Source organism: Taeniopygia guttata, chromosome 1, assembly GCF_048771995.1.
Source record: "Taeniopygia guttata chromosome 1, bTaeGut7.mat, whole genome shotgun sequence".
NCBI lineage: Eukaryota > Metazoa > Chordata > Aves > Passeriformes > Estrildidae > Taeniopygia > Taeniopygia guttata.
Genome location: NC_133024.1, coordinates 74,257,782 through 74,275,690, shown reverse-complemented (window position 1 = coordinate 74,275,690; position 17,909 = coordinate 74,257,782). Strand labels below are relative to the sequence as shown.

Genomic DNA, 17,909 nt, shown 5'->3' with positions numbered 1-17,909 from the left:
AAATTTAACTTCTTTTCATAAGATCCCATGATAATTCAGTTTGGAAGGGAACATCAAAGATCTAGCCAACCACCTACCCAATGCAGTGTCACCCATGAGCTGAACACTCGTGTACCTCAAGGATTGTTCTTTTTTCTCAGTATTAAGCAAGTGTTCAAGTCACTTCCTTGCACACATATGTCTGGTGCATGTCCCAGGAAACCAAACCCTCATGGGCTCCAGCTGCTGATCCCAGAAAAACTCTGCCTCCTAAAAGTCACCAGCAACTTTCCCAAATGCCCAAGTTGAATCTACAGGACAGCAAAGGGCTGCATACAAACTCCAGTGCCTCTGGGTTGCTTGATGTGCAAGGTGTGTACAGAAACATCATGCACAGAGCATCATGACCCTGTGTGCGTCTCTCCTCTGAAAGACTAACAAAAAGTGCAAAGAAAAAACAAATGAAATATTCTTTGAGATAATGACATAAGGTGTTGTGGTTTTTGTTTTGTTTTTTTTTTATCAGAAGACTAATTTCTATTTGGCCAGACAAATCCAGTTTCTTCTAAGTAACTCATAATATACCAATCAATAAGTAAATACTTAATGATTAGAAGAAGATTCTCATTCCATTTTCTTCCTTCTATTTTCTTCCTTATGTATATATTTTAAACTCTTACATTTACTACTAATTACGAACAATGCATGGTAGTTTCAGTATTGCAAGTCAATGCCTCCTTCACTGATTATAACTGCCTTCCTCATACAAAGGAGCAAACATGCTTACTGAGATTCAACTAAGTAAAGCATTTATTAATAGTGAACTATGGTCCTAACTTTGCAAATTTGCCTTTATCTCCTGGCAGGATATAATCACCACATTTATGTTATAGAATCACAGAAATATATAATCATTTTAGGTTGGAAAAGGCCTCCAAGACCATGAAGTCCAACTGTTAACCCAGCACTTCCAGGAATATTTGTGCAGTGTTTCCAGTTAAGCATTATCTTTACCTTTTAATCTGGTGATGTTAGCTTTATTTGCAGGACTGGAAGCAGATTCATGATGTAAACTGCAGTAGGGATAGCAACAGAAGAAAAATCTGTGCCTTTGTTGTCAACATAACTTGTCATTTAACCAAGATTCATTCAAGCCTCTATGTGTTATCACAGGCGCCATGGACAGAGGTGGCTTTTTTTGTATAAGGATATTTTTGTAATTCTCAGACATCCCTCCAGTGTGTAAGTGAAGGAATTGCGAAGAGTCAAGGAGACAGCAGAGGAATTTTTTAAACCACTGGATGCCTCAAACAATTATGTCATCAGAAAAAGCAGAAGCAGGCTGTGATTGCAGTTGAACAGTCCCTTTGTCTTAACATGATCTCCACAGACTTTTTTCCCCAGTTCACATAAGCATTTTGTCTGCAGCATGGCCAAATTCTGAAGGATCAATCCCCTTGGAAAAGGCGTGTCACTGTTTTTTCTAAGCACAGAAGTGATGGTGGAAAGGTTTTTCTACACTGGCATTTTCTAGGGACAACCTGGGAAACATTAGAAGCAAAACAGCTGGTTTTGAATTCTACATATAAAGAATCTTTCTTTCTTTCTTTCTTCTTTTTTTTTCCAAATAGACAGTCACTAATGTTAAAATTAGATGGCTACCCATATCCTAAAGTATAAAAGAACCTGAACAAATATCTGAGTAATCTTAAGATTTTCAAAACTTGTCTTAAAAATTCTGAAAAGTGGGTTGAAAAATGCTTAGGATTCTTGGTTAGAATAATAACTGCTAGAGAAAAGAGAAATATGTTCCTATATTTCATAATTATTTAATAACTTAATTTATAATTTTATGGTTTAAAAATGAAATAATATTTTCATTTATCAAAGTATGAAAGAATGACTAACTTATTTTTATTTTTCTCAATTATTATTCATAGGTAAATTCAGCATTTTCTAATAAACACATATTATTAAAAAAAAATTTAAATGGGCTTTTTTTAACCATATCTGGTCAACTTCACCATAATTAGTAGCACTATGTAGAAAAGGAAAACAATTACATTTTTCTCTAAGAATATCTGATTTAAGCTAATTGAGATGTATAACTATTCCCCATTTTTTAAATCTTTTTATAATAGTGTTTTTCAACAGGCAGGAATCACTTATAATGTCTGCTTTTTGAAACCTGTGTTGCACTGCATTTCTTCTTAGAACAATAACAATAAAAAACAATTAGGAAAATTCACCAGCATTTGTGGATATCTAGAAGGTAGAAGTATCTAATTTCTCACATCATAATAATGCTAACATTTTCAATTTAATTTAATTTAAAGTAAATTATAATTCAGCTCTCTAATGTCATTGTTTTACTTAATGTCCTTAATTCAGGCCTGATGTTCAGATTAGTAGCATTGATTATTCTGTTTATATCAGCAACAGCTTCAGTTTACATACAAAGGACTCCAGAGCTTGTATAAATAAAACTCATGATTCACTACACTTATCATATTAGATTATTATAAATAGGGAAATGACGTCATTAGGTTCAAAGCAAATGAACACATATTTATATAGATAGCAGATGCAAAATATAAAGACTGCAGTTCAAAAATAAATTTCTTTGGAATAACTTTTATAGAAGAAATAACTTTAGAAACTTTCTAATTTCTTGATTTGTGTTCCATCAAACTGCATGAACTTGTGTTATCAGAGTAGAAGCATCTTTTTAAGTTCCTTTGTTTGACTACAACATCAAAATAAGAAAACTAACCTGAACATGTTCTAGAAAATGCTTTTCTGTTTCCTTTTTGCCTAGTAGACAATTTTTTCTTTTATGTGTCAACACTCACACACTTCTGCTATTGCCTTCATTCTTGATAGCTGCTTTACACCAAAACTTCAGGGCTAAGCTTGATAAACACTACTAAAAGGTCATAGAGGTCCCTAATTGCTAGGAGGGAACTGCAATATGCCACGGTGGCTCTAAAATGATACATTAAACATGCCTTGCCATCCATAGAAGATCTATTCCAATATACTGCTTTAGCAACGATTTTAAGCAGATTTTAAAAAATTTTAGCAAACTAACTTGTAGGCCACTGCTGCATAGTAGTTGAAAACCTGCTAGTACATCTGTAAGAAAATAAATTGTTTCAAATTGTTAGCTTAGTACTATAATAAATATAATAATTAAAATACTGATAATTCATGGTAAAAAGCACTGGCAGAAGTAAAGAGCTGTCAGTCAGTCATTCTGAATATCAAACTTCAACATCCTGAGTTCTGCTACTCCTTCTCTGATACGATTTTAAGCAGCAGTGGCTGCTGCTTTAAGAACCAGTGACTTTTTCTTTCTCCTTGGAGTTGTAATCAAAAATCAGTCAATTTCTCATCAATCTTCGGAGGTTATCCATCTACCATGTTCATGTAACAACATCTAATTCCAGTCCCCTAGATAATACTCCATTAACTGCAAATAGTTAAACTGGCATGACAAACTTGAATAGTCAATTGGGACAACTCATTTAAGTACTAACCTGACCACCTTGTCAACTAGATCGTATTAAGTGCCACGTCCAGTCATTTCTTGAATGCCTTCAAGGACAGTGACTCCATCAGTTCCCTGGGAAGCCCATTCCAATGTTCAATTACCCATTCTGTGAAGAAATTTTTCCTGATGTCCAACATAACCCTGCCTAGCACAGCTTGAGTCTATGTCCTCTTGTCCTGCTGGGAGAAGAGGCTGACCCTAACCTGGCTACAACAAAGTAGTTGTAGAATGCGAAAAGCTCCCCCCTGAGCCTCATTTTCTCCAGGCCAAACAAGCCCAGCTTCCTCAGTCACTCCTCATAGGACTTACCCTTCAGACCCTTCACCAGCTGTTTCCTCTGAACTTACTCCAGCACCTCAATGGCCTTCCTGATTTGAGGGGCCCAGAACTGGACACGTAATTTGACATCTATCTAGATACCTGCAGCAGAATCTGTGCCATAAAAGAGAAGGGTTCATTTTTGTGACTGGTATGTATAGCCTAGAAAGCCAAAAATGTTTATGTGCTTTAAAATGTCCATCAGAAGTGTCTGGATAGTTTACAGTGGAATTCAGAGTCATGCCTTTTTGTGAAAAGGAGAGATTAAATTTATACTGGAATGGGATATATTAGGAGCTGTCTGAATGGGTGATGCAGTACCTCTTACAGGAAGAAAAAGCTGAGGCTACAGAGCTGAAATGCCTGTAGTTTGAATACAGACAAAAAAAATCCAGGAAGGTATTTAATATGATTGTCTGTTTTCTTCTGCCTTGTTTGCTTTTATGTGTTGCTACATGGTAAAATATGTTCCACAAACCATTTATTTGAACACGGAGCTCCTAATTGTAAAGAAAGTCCAAATGCAAACGTCTATAGGGCACATTTAATGCAGAAAAGATTTCAAACCTCTCCAAAGCACAGAAACATTTAAGAAGGTACATTTATCCTTTGTAAGGTGAGTCAAAAGTGATCAGAGTAGTGGCTTCTTGCAGTACTTTCTTTCAAGGGCATAGAAATAGAACATAAACAGGAAAAGATTACAGACACAGGAGGAAGTGCTGCCTGACAGAGCTAAAGGGCAACAGAAAGAAAAGCTTCAAGTGAGACGTTTCTATTCCTAAAATTCATGTAGAACTCACTGAAGCATGTATAAAATGACAACAGGTTTAATATATCTGCTACTTGTTAGACTAATAAAGCTGAATTTGAACAAATCCTGTATGCATACATTTTTTAAAAGGTGTTGCACTATTGATGTAGTAAGAGCAAAAGGACAGTAACCTTCATTAAAACTTGGTTATGTGGTCATCTGCATAGTTCTTGGCTGCAGTGCGATGTGTGTTTTCTGCAAAAAAAGACTTCTGAGAGAGCACGACCTTTCTGAAAAATAGACTGGTATCCTGCAGAGCCAGGATCTGTGGTCAAGAATCAATACAGGCTTCTGGAGGTGTCTCATTTGGTTTAATGGAGAGCGAGCAAAATAGCACGATGAGCGGCATAAATCCATAAACACTATTCAAATGTCATTTAAGGTGCCTTCAAGGTTAACAATCATTGCTATCAAATAAGCTGTAAGAATGGCAGGAAGCTTTCATTTGCTGAGAGGTCTAAGGTCTAATGCGGCAATTAAACCCAGAATACAAAATAAACTGCTCCCATGCAGTGTACCAGTGAGCTGGAGAATCTTAATGAATAATCAGCATTGCTGCTGCTAACGGTCACAAAACTTTTACTTCTGCTCCAGCAGCTTTGCCTTCTTAAGCATATGGTACATTAAGTGCTTTATCTTGTTTCTAAGACCGTTCCTTTGCAGTTTTCCAACAAAAATTCACTGAAAGCAATAAATATTTTGACTTGTCACAACCTGTACCTGGATGAAGTACATCCACTCTTCAGCCAGCTCAGAGTGATTTAGAGGCTGTAACACTGATAGAAAGAGAAGCAAGTGTTACAGCACTGGTTGCCCTCATATGTGCTGTATCTTGTGAGTCTGAGTTTGGGAGTGTTGGCACACTGTGACTCTATAGGCCTATATAACCTTGAAAACACATTAAGCACCTTCTCTGCCTTGGAAATGACACTGGTCTTTTTTGAAAAGGCTACAAAATAGCCTAAAAGCTACTACTGCTCTTTCCCTACTAAACTTCCTGGGGAAAAGGAAAATATTAAAAAACAAACAAACAAACACCACAACAAAAACACATCTGCTATATATGTGTGGGGGAATATTATGAGTAGGACTGCTTGGTGCATTCTCAAATTGAAAGCTGCTGGTAACAAAGAAAGATATCTTCTGTAAAGGCAAGTCCAAGCACCCTTGGCTGCCCAACAGTTTCAAGGGGAGCACAGACTTGACGGTGTCTCCTATGCCCAAATTCCAATCATCACACTCACTGAAGAGCCAGCAACAGAACGATACAGGATACTAAAAAATGTTTTAGTGTTTTAAGGGAAAAGGACCAATGAATAAGACTTTGCTCAGCATTGTTTTACTGCCTGACATCTTTACGTTAATAAATCAGGCTGAATTTCCAGAGTGTCACAAATCTGGCTGCAACACTTAGGAGGACCAAGAAGTATCAGAAATTATTTTTCAGAGCTGAAGCAGTGCTATTTAGTGATAGAAGGGGACACTGAAAGGATTTCTGAACCTGAGACTTGGCTTCATAGACCTAACAATGCCCACTGTATCCAGACACAGTTAGCTTAAAAGCTTTTGTGATTGAATAATTGAGTACATACATATTGCAAACTATGAGAAGGTAAGGAGAAAGCTCAGTCACAGAAACTCCCAACACCCATTTAATTGCTTAACTATTAGCTCTCTTCTGGCTCTTGTTGCATGCAGAGGACTTGATACAGAAATTTGGTTTAGTCTCAAGACTGGTGGATATCAGACAACAGTTTAACAAATACCCTGAAATACAGCACTCCAAGAAAAAAAGAACTTTTGCATTTCTGGTCTTTGCCTAATAAACTGTGTTTGCCTTAAGTCCTAAACCAACTACAACATTATTTAGTTCCTCAAGGATTTTTTTTTTTTTTAAAAAGGAAAAAAATTACAATTTACTGGACTAGACATTATATTTCCTTGAAAGAAGCAAAGTCTCAAAGTTGGAGAATGTTAAGCTTTTAGAGAAAATGATTTAATAGTCTCTTAACTGTGGAATATACAGAGCAATAATTCTGACAAAGGGTGACTTATCTTTCTGGGACACCTATCAAATTGATTGTGCAGATTAAATACATGCTCCAAACTGTATGCATACAGGCACTAAAATCACAAAGTACTCCTGAAAATGTCCAAAATCATCCCTTGTGTAACTCTATTGAATTCAGGGGAATGATGCCTGGGAGACACTTGTCACGTTTATAGGCAGGTTTCAATCTCAGTGACAGCAGAACAAAGGCCCCTGTCAGCAGGAGTGCTGCCAAAAGTCCTCTTACAGAGTGAACAAGTGCAGGGTGTAGGCACAGGAGCCCCATTACTGACTAATTCAGGCCCAAAATGAGATTGAACCAGAGTTAGTAGGAAAGGTTCAACCTACTGCCTCTTCCCTGTATATGATACATCCCTGTGGGATCCCAGGTGGGTTTTAAGGTTTCTCTCCTGGTGTGCCTTAGAAATATTAGTGCGACCTACACTCCTTCCATCGATTCAACACATGCAAATGTCATGACAGATCAGATCAGCCATAGAGTGGCATGAGGAAAGAAATAACTGGTCAAGATATTAAACTGTCCAGTTATTTTTCATACAGTTCCTCCCATTAATCCATCTGAGTTAGGACATATTAAATAGAAAATGTAAACCAAAAAAATGGAGCTCTGAGTAAAATAAATCGCACATTAGTTTCCTATAATTTAGGCAATAGGCTTGCAATTTCTATCTAAAGATTTTTGATGATGCCTAGTTTTGAGCGACCATTAGAAAGTCAATGATAACAAACTGCATATACATCCAGAATTGCTCCCATTGTAAGAGAAGTTACTGGTCCAATAAGAGGAAAATATACCTGAAATGAACTGATAACTTTAAAAGTGAAAGGTGGAAGTATGATGACAGCAACTACTGCACATGCTTTTCCTTACTCTGTTCCTCCCTTAATAAGGAGTCTGCTGCTGATCACTGAAACAACTGACCTCTACCTATTTCCTTCACTTTAAAATCACTGCACAGACTGAAATTCCTAATGACCCTGGAGTAGAAAGGAGAAAGTAAAACTGTGCAGACATATGGATTCATCAAGAGCAATGAAGAGCACAGAAAATGAATGTCAGAGATTTATTTAATAAGACAAACAATTAGAAAAACAATAAGACAAAAAATAATGGCAAAGTTTGAGAGTTTTTTAAATACACCTGGGAAAATACAGTAAGTGACAGTCAAATGAAGAAATACTTATCAAAAAGAGGTGGTTAACAAGCACAGTGGCTTTTTTTTTCCTGTCAGTCTTCAACAGTGAGAGAGGAGTTGTATGCTCTCTTAAAGATATTTTTCAGGAACTGATCCTTAGAAACGGAAATCCCTAGGGAGAACTTAAAGTGCAGCAAATCACTGAGTACAGATCAGATACTTGGATAGCTCTGTAAAATGATTATTCACTACAGATTTCGTTATGCCATGAAGATACAAATCATGGAAGGAATATAAGGGCAATATTGTTACAAAGAAGTGTCCATACCTCCTGAGACAGGACATTGGAACAAATTAGTGCAGTCCTTGTGCTTACAGTTGCAAAAAAACCTAAAATCAAACAAAACAAAAACCACATTTTTTGAATCATGCAACAATCATAGATTAAGTTCCCTATTTCATTGAAAGTCCTTTTTGTCTATCTATTCAGCACAAGGAAAAAATTCTTTTTACTCTGCAGTGAGTATATACTGCACTGTAGATTACAGAGTCAACAGTAGACTGCCTGCTTCTTTTTAGAAAAAGATGCAAACAAAATGTGGCCTAGCATGCAAAAGAGTATTAAAAATCATAATCTTGTGAGAGAATCCCTTATCAATTAAATAAAAATATAAATTAAAATCCTGTGGTATTTAATAAATACTATTCTTCTGAAATAGACAGTTAATGTCAATATGCTAAATAGATCTATTCATTAGTGTACTGCAAGAGGAAGCTGACTAAATAGTTGAAGCCTGCAGGTAAATAATTTCAATTAATGAAGCACGGAAGATTGTAAATAATTTCACACAGATTTGCAATAGATAGGGAATGAGAAACACCAATTTCTGGTAAAATAAATTATCATTTGTATCAGGAACAAAATGCCTAATACTTCTAGCTTGAAATAGGACATTTATCTAGAAATTACATTAAACTTATCAGTAAACAACATGTAAGTTTAAAAAAAATGTATATTTTATAGAACTAAGATATATTGGTATGACTGTTTTACAAAACTTCAGTGCAATTTCATATTTCCACAATTTTTCAAAATGCAAGAGATGACAGATTAAAATTTACTATTGATTTTTGTTTCAATTTCACTGACATTGTTAGCAATAGGACTTTTTTGCAATGAAATTTGCATGCTCTGAGGCCCTTTTCTCTGTAGCTTGTTTTGGTTCTTATAAAGATGTAAAATAATACAAATGGGATTGAAAAGAAACCCTGTATATCTTCTGCATTTTATTGGGAAAGTAATTAGGAGGAAAATTTGCATAAAGTAAAACTATTCATTAAGCATGTGAGAGACTGTAAATAAACATCAATTTTGTAAATGTAACTCCCAAATATCCAGTGAATGCAATACTACTGAAGTGCCTCCCGTTCCCTGCTTTTTAAGAAAATGGGTAAGAACATCACATATATACTTATATGAACGTTTAGGTATTTAATTAGAATGTTCATGTTTTACTATCACAACAATTGTAAAAGCCCCATGCTGTTAAAACAGTTATTCATATACTGTGAGTTATTTTACTAATATTCAGAGGGATCCAGCTAGGTCACAACACTCCTACTTCTGTATCTTTGAGAATTCAAACACAGAGATGATCCACCACAGACAGCCGTAGCATGAGAGTCCCCAGGGCACATGTTTTAATAATGCCTATTCTAAAAACACTTATATTTTTCCTCTGCAGTGATAAAAAACCCACAAAATTTAATGTTTACATTTAAGCATAAAGTGTCTGTCTGTTAAAATGCCTGTCTCTGACAGTGATTACTAAGCAGTCCTAGGGTAGATAATCTCCTCATTTGAGAATATCAAAAATATTCCTAAAGCTAGGTGTGTGTGGTGAAAAGTTCTATTAAGACAACAGATAGAGGAGAAAGCTAAGTAAACTAAGTCACATATTTTCAAGGCTTATCTCTAAGTAGCCTGAACTCCAATATCACTGATGGTCTAGGCAGTCTTCCACATCATGGTGGGTCATCATGCATTTATGATAGGTAATACAAGGACTTAGAATCTGTTGCCTGGAAGTCCCAACATGGCCTGTTTTACAAATACACAGCAGTACAGGAAAGTGTGAACTGTATCAGAAAGCAGGGTCTAGAAATTTGCAAGAACAAATTGAACATCCAACAACAAGGAAAAAAAATTAGGGGAGCTAATTCTTCCCCCACCCATGTTTAGACAAAATGACTCTAACATGGAACTCTTACTTTGGACTGATACATCTAACAGTACTTCAGACTGAAAAGGCTGTCTCTCCATTTTTAGTGTCAAGCATTTTGAAGTTCTGTTCTGTGTTCTAACTAAATGCGTGCATGTGGGTTGCGTGCCAGGACAAATGGTGCCCTCGGTTTCTTCCACAGAGACAGAAAAATCCCAGACAGATTGCTCACATCATGCCTTGCCATCAGTATCACCTCCCTTCCTATCTGTACCTTCCCAGAGCCCGCTAGTCCCACTCAAGGCATCACGAAAACCTATTGTTCTCACACCCATCCATCAGGTGCAGTGAGAGCATGAGGGTAACCCTGCAGTGGGCTTTTGCAGCAACTGCAGAAAATGATCCTTAGGTGAAGGTCACACATGGCTGGGTGGTGGTAAGTAGGGGTGGTAAGCAGTAGGTGGTTAAGTGCTCTTACTGCTAAAGGAGCTTCTGCCAGAGAGCTTCAGCTGGAACACCAGAGCTGGGGCAGCGTTAGCAGGGCTGGCAGGACTAGAAGAGTAAGATTTCTTCACTCTCCAGCTAAGCCAGTTTTAGCTGAAAAATCTGGAAGACACTTGAAATACAGAGGTCTACAATGCCAATCTTGCAAAGTCACTGCCAAGGTCAAACTCATAATTTCAATAATCTATACTTTATGTCATTATTATGCAGGTTCTTTTTCACCCTGGTAAACTACCATTCTTTTTCTATGTAATCTGGGATGCTTCATGGAGAGCTGTACCCTCACTATCTCCTGAAGGTATCACTGTATGGATAAAACATTAAGAAAGAAAACAGAGGGATTCAAGAGCAGAGGGGGCTATATCACTGATCTGATAGACTCAAAAGGTTAATCTTCAGCTACATCTTCTTCATTAGTCTTAATATACATTTAAAACATCAATGTGCTTTAAAGTACTTTGTTGGTACCCATTAAGAATGTGCAGTGCATATTTCAGATATCTTGATAGTAATAAGTGCTGAAAAGCAGGCACTGTCCATCTTTTAATGAGTGGTTTTCCCTCTGAGTGCACTATGGGGCTATGATGCACTATAAAGTGACCTTGTATGCCCTGTGGACATGCAAGAGCAACCCATTCTAGGAAAATCAGGCAATTAAAAGGCGTAATGTGTGAGCACAACTTCAAAGCAGCTACTCTTTCAGGTCTTGATTGCAAGCCCTCCTTCTTCCCACTGATATAAGGGAGGTGAAGAGATCTAAGAAGACCTTTCTAATACTGGCCACCTACACTGGAATGTGGACAGCTGAAAAAAAGGAGATACTGTAAGGCTATTATTTCTCCTCTGATACATGATACACTTTTTCACATCATTCTGCTAACAGAGTTACACTGTGCAAGTAAATATCCTGCAGTAGATAGATTAATTGCATCTGCCAGTTAGGGACAAAACTACATCTATTCTGCTAAACATCCCTGTGCCCCAGGCCATGCAGTGAATAAACTTCTTCATTGGGCTGGAAGTACGACAGCCTGCGGTCCAGTCCCACTTGCTCATGCCGTCTTTCTGCCTCTTAGAAATAATTGTTTGGTCTTTAAGATGTTTCAGTTTGAATACCTGAAATAACAGGAAAGCTGTCGTGCAATCTGTCAGCACAGAACAGTGTGTACACAGCATGCTGCTGAGGGAGTGAAGAATACGGCTTCAGAACATACGGTGTGTTTCAAAGTACATGGCCTGTTGGGATGACTTAGAGGACTGTGTAGGGCAGAAGAAACCAAATCTAGCATGGTCCTGGCTGAGGAATGATTTTTCCTCAGAAAGAAGCATCTCCTGAACTGCAGCTGGGTTCACCTTGGAGGGTGGAAACACTTTGATTTGCTTCACCAGAGTTTAAGAATCAAGTAACATATCACCACTTCACAAAGAAGCATTTGATTTATTGACAATGCCAACACATGCAAGGCATCCTTTTCCACCAAAGCTGCAGGAATCAGTTGTGTAAGTAATGAATCTGTTCTGCCAGCAGCTCTGTAAAACGTGAGAGTAGGAGCAGAGGGTTTCACCACAAAGGTTAGGGACAGCAGCAGGGGAATGGTGCTACAGTAGGAAAATTGTGGTTGCTGGTAATGACGGCAATGAGCTTCACCAACAGCTCCAACACTCCTCACACTGTTACTGGGGAAATGCCATCTCCTGTTGCCCTGAATCACATCCTGTGGGAGTGACTGTATGTAAAGTATGTAAAGGAGCAGCCTACCTGGGAAATATATGCACAAATACCAGCAGTCCACTGCTGTTTACTTTAAAACTTAAGTATCAGGAAAGCAACTCAGTGCCTCTCGCAGGGGTTATGCACAGTGCACAATAGCCCAACTGGATTTGACTTTCAACATCTGGAACAATAGGACTGCCATGCTTTTAGCATGGTACCTTCTACACGTTGCTGCAAAAACACTGTGATGCAAAACAATAAACTGAAAAGAGCTTTTGCCTCCCACATGCATACATGTTTACACACACATGAGTAAGTGCAATGCTAGCAGGATCGGGGGCACCATGCGGGGCTCAGACAGCCCCCAGAGCCAAGCACTGTCTCACACAATATCATCACTCCCCTTCAGTGGAGCTCAGCCATGATTGGCATGGGACAGACCACCCTGCACTCCTCTTCTGAGGAGCTGGGAATGCCTCAGGAACATGTGTATTTACCCTTGCAGATGTTGCCTACAAATGACAACTGCTGAACAAATGAGTATGTGAAAGGTAAGCTCAGACCCTTGATGACTTGGGAGTTTCAGATAATGCCTGATCATATGTTCAGGGGTTTCTCTTTTCTTCTCCCATTACTGATTTGAGCATTGCCACTAGGTGAGCACACTGCTTGCTGAGGAATTGCTCTTAATCAGAGCCGAACACAGAGGATAACACTTCATAGATACCTTTAGGCAATGTGCCTGGCTCTCTTTGGCCACGGGATGGAGGTTCCCTGCTGGCTGTCCCACCTGTGGCTGCAGGGCAGACACCGAGCGGCCGCCCCGAGTCTCTGCCCAGCCTCGTGCGGGGGACGGGGATCGCTGCGGGTGGGGAGCGCAGCGGGGCACAGAGCACGGGGAAACCGAGGCACAGGAATGAGGGAAGGACACTTGTCTGGGTCTCCAAAGAGTTATTCCCAAAGTGGGCCAGAGCAAGTGACTAATCTGAACCTGAAGGGGCTACTTTTATAGGGTAGGGGAAACACGGGGAGGACACAACCTTTGAGCAATAGGAGGCCATTAGGGGAGGGGTGCAAGGTAAGGGCTCCCCAATAAAAACCAACATGGGGAGGGAGCAAACCTCACAACCCAATTCTGCTTTGAGGGAGGGATGAGAGACAGGGAACACTCCAGAACCAAAGGAGTGCGCTATCTTTGACAGACAGGGGTGAGACAAAGGAACAAGGGAGGTATACTGGTGGATTGACATATGGATTGACATACATTTTGGCGGGGAAAACTGTGGTAAACAACTCAGGACTGAACCATTAGGAAAGCCAGATGGGGTACAGAGAACGAACCTTTACAAACTTATAATGAGAAATATTAAAACATACTACAGAAGAACCAACTGTAAGAATCAACAGACTACCACAAGGCAACTCTTTGCCACAGAGACTTTGGGATAGAATTAAAAAACACCACAATAACCCTTCCACTGATAGCTCATGGTTAGCAAATGAGTGTTGCTTGTCCTTTGGAAGATCAAATAATTTAAATTTTAAAATAGTTATCACGCCACCTTTGACTATACCTTCTATTGCTGTTCCATACACTGCCCTCAAGGCTATCAATAACATCACAAGAAACCTCTGCTACTGCCTCTAGAAATTGTTTAAAACCATGAAGATGAAAGAAGAAAGGAAAACTAGAAGAAAAGTGGAATGGAAATGTATGCCTTAAAAGCCAGTGGTTGTAAGAAATGTTTTAAATAATGTCTAGGTACTTATAAAAGTACCTAGAAAAAGGAATAAGTGCATATTAATTTGTTCTTAATAAACCAAATAAGAAAAAAAAAATTAGTGCCAGAATCTTTGTAATTCATTGAATGCAGTTGAACATTTAATAAAATACTTGGGACTGTGTACTTCTGTCTGGACTAGAAGATTTGGTATATCAAGCTCATTAAGAGTTCATGTCATAACTATGGAGTATTGCCAGGCAGGAAATATATCTATGAACAGGAATATTTCGTGTACCTAGAAATTTTTTTTTTTTTTTTTGATTAATGTCAGCAGAGACTCAGCTAGAATTTTTAGAGAATTAGATTCATTCATCAATATTTCAACAATGCTACACTTTTCAGGAAAGAAAGTAGTATCTGAATTCTGAGAGTAAACCTTATAGTGAATAAAAAAAAATATTCATTTAAAAATCCCCCTTTTGATAAATTATTAAGAAGAATAGGTCAGTTGGTATAAATGCACACAAATGTACTGCAACTGTCAATTTATATTTACTTGTGTAAATAGTATTAATTTCACAATAAGATCCCATCTATTTAGAATACTGAGTAGTAACCAAAGTAACATCAAGAGAAATTCACGACTCAGACCTAGGTTGAGATGACCTTTTGAACCCACTAACATTGTATCTGAAAACCCTTTTTTTTTCCAGATATTTTCATATTCATCTATGGGTTTTAATTTTCTTTCTCTGAGACATTTGCATTTGCATTTCCTGGTAAGGAGATTGCATGCCTATAAAGCAGATCAAAATTCAAGGATTAATTTCACTTAGAATAAATAAAATACATTCCGCAAACACTCCTGTAACAAAACACATCCACAGGATATGTGAATTACATAAGAGTACTAGTAATATGAGCTTTAGAAATTGTGATATCTTTCACATCCAATATAAATTATCTCCTTATCTCCTAAAAAAGGACATCCCTCTCTCCCATGCCTACCTTCAAAGCACTGAGCAAAACTCTCGTTTCCACCTTTTTGAGCAGCACTGGTTCTTTCAGGATGAATGTCACCTGCATTCACAACTGGATGAATGTATTGCTGTCAGTCTCTTCCCTAACTTGTTGTATCTTCTCATGCCTCTTAAGTTCATATAATGCATTATTCAGAGCAAGGACCAAGCTTTTCTCTTGTGTTCAAGATGTTTATTACACTTCAGGAAATCCACAAGCAATAACTGCTTCCTACAAAGTCAGAAGCTTGCACTGACAAACTGGGATGTAGCAACTTACCTGACTAATTGGCTTCTACAAACTTTTATGAGATTTGCTTTGGAGTTAAAACACTGGAAGAAAGAGTCTATTTTACTACAACTACCTGTATCTTATAGCAATAGAGGAAAAAATGTCACCAGATCTTTAGCCTCTGAAGAGGTGTGGATTTTACTGTTTTCTGCAAGTCTCCAGAAAGACTCTGTGGGCTGCTAGCATAGTCACTACACAAAATAAGATTAGTTCTCCTGGGCCAATTTCTATAAATTTTATTCCTGACAAGAGGAGCAAAGGCAACAAAAAACAGTGTAGGGAGATGTTTCAGAAACAATAAACACAGTATTATAAAGCTTGCAAAAGGAGAATTACCCACTTTGAAGCACACAGTCTCTACCATACTACACCCACCTTCTATTCAGAGGCAAATAAATTCTCCATGACAGCTCCTAATGGTCCCACAGTTGTTCACTGAACTTGCCCTCAAATTACAGGGTAATAAAGGGATAACAGCCATTGGCTGACTAAATGAGGAGGTGGGTTCTCTCATCAAAGCCCATCTTTCATTACTTGCTCTTTTCTTTTGTTCATCCAGTGAAGTAATATTTCACAACTACAACTAAATCACGAACGATTAATGGCCTAATATATCTTTATTCCAGTTAAATCCCTCTGTGGGGCATCACTGAAGTAATGCTCCAAAACTAGGTTATAGGTTGATTAAAAGTCAGCAATATCGCAATAACAACCCTTACTTCAACTAAGCATATGGAGGCACTTGGTATTACTATCCCTATATCAAGCTGTCAGGCTTCTTTTTCAAGATTATTACAATTTTTACACAACATATAATTGCACTTCTGCTGAATGCCACTTTTCCTATTCATCTGTTAATAACTTGCTAAATTTTGGTCCCCCTCATAGAAGGCCACCTACATATATCTTGAACATTTGAGAATTACATCTGTGAATACATATTCTGACCTGCTTTCAGCCTGATATCCCCACAAAGGGGAATATAATCTAAATTTATTCAACACAAACAGACAAGAATTTGCCTGGATAACCGTATTGCTACAGAGAATTTCTGCCAAAAAAACCTATAAAATTTAGATTAAATACCACCTTATTCTGTTCTATTTTCATATCTGCAAGCTTCTTTAAAGGACTTTGACTATAAACTGGGGATCTGATCCTTCTAAATTCTGAAGCCAAAGATGATGTGACCAATTTTTAAGGGTACTGATGTCTAGTGCACTTCAACATCACTTCAAAAAGGTTCTCAATGAACTGAGCACCAGCTGAAAACTCAAGAGATATTGAAGGCAACCACATAACCTCTAATCTTTCTAGACACAATATTCTTACCACAGCTGTCTTAAACCAGTTTTACAAAGGTGATGGAATTCCTGTTTAAAATGCTTATTACACAAGAGTATGTTGTTATTGCCTTACATATATAGAAGCTGATTTACTGTAAACCAAAACCAAGCCAAACATAAGCTGAAGTCAATAGTCAGGGAAGAATAAATAGAGAGTTATAATCATTACAGATTCTTCATATGAGGAAAGGAACCTCCTTACGCTCAGACCTTGACACAGGAAAATAATTGAGACGCCCACCTCCTTCTCTCCAGGCTTTGAATTTTCTATTTTATATAGTTAACAGCTTGACAGGAAATTCAGAGAAGGATAACCTACATTACGTGATTTCTAAAACAGCAAGCAACTTGAGAAATCAGCTTTCACTAAGCCTTGCTGATGCTGATTTTGTTCTGATGTTGATGAAGTCAACATGTTGATGTTGATTTCATTTGCCATGCAGATCATTGATTTCACCACATCCTCTGCATATTAATGGCAATGAGATCAATTATAAGTAAGTACACGTTCTATCTAGTAACTTTGTGTTTTCCTCTAATTAGTTAGTGTGCATATAAAGATATTTTTCAGGCTTTCTGCAATTAATATTCTATTACCAGTGATCTCTATTATGGGTAAAAGCTAGACCTCTTTATAGTTCAGGATGGGAAGATTTTCACGTATATATGCTTCTTTCTACTAGACATCTCATCTCAGAGATTCACAAAGGTATTTCATTGAACTGACCGATGAACCACGTCTTATTTATTCTATTTTGTCGACTATTTGATTTATATTATAAAAATATTTTTGAAAGCAAGACCACTCAATTTCCTTTTTCACTTCCTTTGGGTTTTTTTTTTTTTGTTGTTTAGTTTGGGTTTCTTGTTTTTTTGGGTTTTTTTCTTTTTTTGGTTGGTTGGTTGTTTTTATTGTTCTCCTATTTGGAATACCGGAGAGTCCTTTTTGCACAAGAATAACAGGGCTTGCTGTGCCAAACTTTTATGGAAATTCAAATTTCACAGGAGTAAATTTTTTTTTTTTTTTTTTTTTTGGTAGATGCTGATCAGTTTTGTCATTGGAGCATGGATAGAGCTTTTCTCAGTATGTTTTAAAACAGTCTCTGACACGTTTTATAGCCAGGATAATATGATGGGACATTTGTTTCTAACTTACAGTTTTTTTCTGTTAACTTTGTAACTGTTTATCAACATGAATGTCCTTAAAACTCCTTGCAGTT

At 37.6% G+C, this 17,909-nt stretch overlaps 1 protein-coding gene across 3 annotated transcripts in view; it reads right to left on the bottom strand.

Annotated features, from left to right (window-relative positions):
• The window catches only part of GPC6 (glypican 6), a 718,331-nt gene that overhangs the window by 594,191 nt on the left and 106,231 nt on the right, over positions 1-17,909 (bottom strand). The gene's annotated exons all lie outside the window — the stretch shown is intronic.